The sequence below is a fragment of the Coptis chinensis genome, chromosome 8 (assembly GCF_015680905.1).
Source record: "Coptis chinensis isolate HL-2020 chromosome 8, ASM1568090v1, whole genome shotgun sequence".
In the NCBI taxonomy this organism is placed as follows: Eukaryota; Viridiplantae; Streptophyta; class Magnoliopsida; order Ranunculales; family Ranunculaceae; genus Coptis; species Coptis chinensis.
In genome coordinates, this window is record NC_141463.1 from 19,021,930 (window position 1) to 19,024,875 (window position 2,946).

Sequence of the window (2,946 nt, forward strand, 5' to 3'; positions counted from 1 at the left end):
TCATTGGGATGACCCATATCTTTTCAAGTACTGTGATAAGAGCCCAAAACTGTAGTTTTAACCCCTTAGCAGTCATACTTTTAGACCAATTATGTGAGTAATAAGTAGAGTTAATACTGATCACGTGTTTTTATGTATTTCGGGCTTCAAAGTCAATTATGTGCGAGTGAATGTGCCACTTTGATGAGATAAAGGAGCAATGGTTGGTTACTAAGGAGTTCGGTGATTAAAGGCCAAGATTCAAGAAGACAAAGCCTTTGTAAAGCCTCGGTCAAAAGATGAAAAGTCAAAGTCCACGCAGCGTGAAAACAATGCACAAAAAAGACAGCAGAACTTCGAAGACCATATCTTTGGACTCATACCTTGAATTGGGCCTACCTTATGTCAAAACGACCGGATCGGAAAGAGCTTTCCAATGGACCAAGCCTTGACCCAATCAGAGGAGTAAAAGTGGACGAAAAGTCTGCTGAAGCCAACTAGTTGAAGAGGCCTTTTGGATTTGAAAGAATTGAAGTTTTGGGCCCGATCCTCCGCCCAAAACATGACTCCAAGCCCATGCACGATTTTTGGATCGGAACATATAAAAACCAAAGCTTAGCTCTTTGTTAATGGTAGCTAGTTAGACCCTAAAAAATAATATAGATAAATCTAGATCCTGTTTTCATTAATTAATTTAAGTTTTAGTTCTATTTTCAGTTCTTGTTTTAGATTAAGTCTTTGAATCATTATTCTTGATTGATTAGATAAATAAAAAATAGTTATTTTAGCAAGTTCGAATTGTGGTATTTCAATTTATAGATCTAGTTTTAATTATTGTTGGTTACCATTTCTTAGTTGTTAATTAGAATTTAATCATTGTTTAGTTTAGATTAAGTAGATTTGAATCTTGATATTATGTTTAGTTATAATAATATGGGAAATGATGTTTGGATGACTCAAGGCTAAAACATCCATTAGAGGGGTTGATGAAGCCTTGATGAAAACTTAGTTGTTTAGTATAGAATCGTTGTAGAATCTATTCCACTCTAGAAGGTCGTGTTTAAGCCATGAGAATGGGTGGGCGACCTCACATGCTAGTTAGTACTTGGTAGAAATGCCAAGAACACTAGGGATTAGACTTCGAAATTCTTGCCGTGAAAACGTAAGAATCGAGATACGACAATCTATACTAGGTTATTAAGTTGGATTCGAGGTGGATTTAATTCCCTCTATTTCTTTATCTAGATTCAAACAATCAGATTTCGTAGCTTTCATAGATTAACTTTAGTTTATATTTTATCTTGTTATTTATTATATCTTGTTATTTAAATTAACGCGTCTTGTTAGCATAACATTTTGTAAAGCTCTCATTAGACTTAAGACTGATTTCTTAGACTTAGAAAACAATCCATGCTAGGGAACTAGGAGTGGAACGAACTTCCTACTCAACTTAGTGCACGCGATCGAGAGTAGAAGCTTTGATAATTGAGATTAAAAGATCGGGTTTTAGTTTACTTACGTTTTGAATTCATCGTTCATTTCAGAGGTAAACTATTCATTTTACATTTACCAAATGCCGCTGCCATCTTAGTTGCACTTTAGCATTGTTTTCTTTGTAGAAGTAGTCATTTTAAGTCCCATTAAACCCACCCACCCTTGGTTGTTTCATCCGTGGTTGCCCATTTCAGCTTTGACAAATTCGAGAAAATAGAATACCGCGCCAAGGAGAGCGACCCGCTAAGTTATGGAATTTCATCTAATCGAAGCGCCTGCATACCAAAGCGACAGCGCTAAGCCATCGAACTTCGACTTTACACCGAAAGCGACCACTCCACGCCAGCCGGACCGGCGCCAGCCGCTTTATTTGAAATTTCGGATTTCCCGGGTTTGATTCGAACTTCGAAGTTGTCAAGTTTTTCAGTGTTCTAATCTCTTTATATACACCGAACACGCAGCATTACAAGACGCTATTCATAAGCGAAGCAAGGACGCTTATCAGGTATTCCTTTCTTCCATACCTCGTGATTTCCGGTTAGGGGTTTTCTACTAGTATATCGAATTGTTTGGAGTGTTGCATGTTTAGTTAAGCTCAACTTAGTCTTGCATGAGATTAAGGTCCGGGTCGAACAAAACAACAAACGTAATTACACGGCAACAAACAAGTTTATCTAGTACACCACCCACGACACCTCTAGCTACTATCACACACACCATACCCGACATAATGGTCAAGAAAAGAGACTCCTCTCTCGGAGCTTTTACAAAGCCTTGGCGATAGCCCTAAATCTTGCATCGTTTCTAGTAGACCGATTGGGGATTTTGAATCCCCAAACATATTTAATTTGTTACCCGCTTTTTCATGGGTTAGACCATGAAAAACCTTATCGATATCGCGAAGGATTGAACAAGTCCTTACAACATTCCATCATCCTACGGTAGGTGCGAAACAAATTAAACTGAGGGTATTCCCTTTCACATTAGCCGATAAGGCGGCGTCTTGGTTAACTGCCCAAGCGCCTAATTCTGTGGACTCGTGGGCTAAACTTGTTCAGCTGTTTATGGAACATTTTTACCCACCCCTAAAGACGGATGAGATGCTTTCCAAGATTCATTTTTTCCGACAGAATCCTCATGAATCATTTTCTGAGGCATGGAATCGTTTCACCGATCTCCTTATAGAGTGTCCACATCATAACTTAGTGAAAGACACGTTAGTTCGTGCCTTTTTCAAAGGTCTTCTACACCACCATAAAGAAGTCCTTGACATAATGAATGGGGGTAGTTTCCTAAGTAAAGGAGCCTCGGAGGCTTACAAATTTTTAGAAGACCAAACTAAACGGAATAATAATTGGGGGGGTAGTGATGATATCCCCCGCTCAGCTAGTTCTTCTTCAACAGTCAAGGTCGCCGGTATGTTTGAGAAGAAAACCGATCCAGAACTTAAAAATTTACTCGAATCTCTAACTA

General features: G+C 38.6%; 1 non-coding gene across 1 annotated transcript; it reads right to left on the bottom strand.

Moving 5' to 3' along the window:
- Positions 1 to 2,573: 2,573 nt before the first annotated feature.
- On the bottom strand, positions 2,574 to 2,677 carry LOC147480360 (small nucleolar RNA R71). Its single transcript, XR_015207080.1, has one exon. It is a non-coding gene; the product is annotated as a small nucleolar RNA R71 (small nucleolar RNA).
- Positions 2,678 to 2,946: the final 269 nt, after the last annotated feature.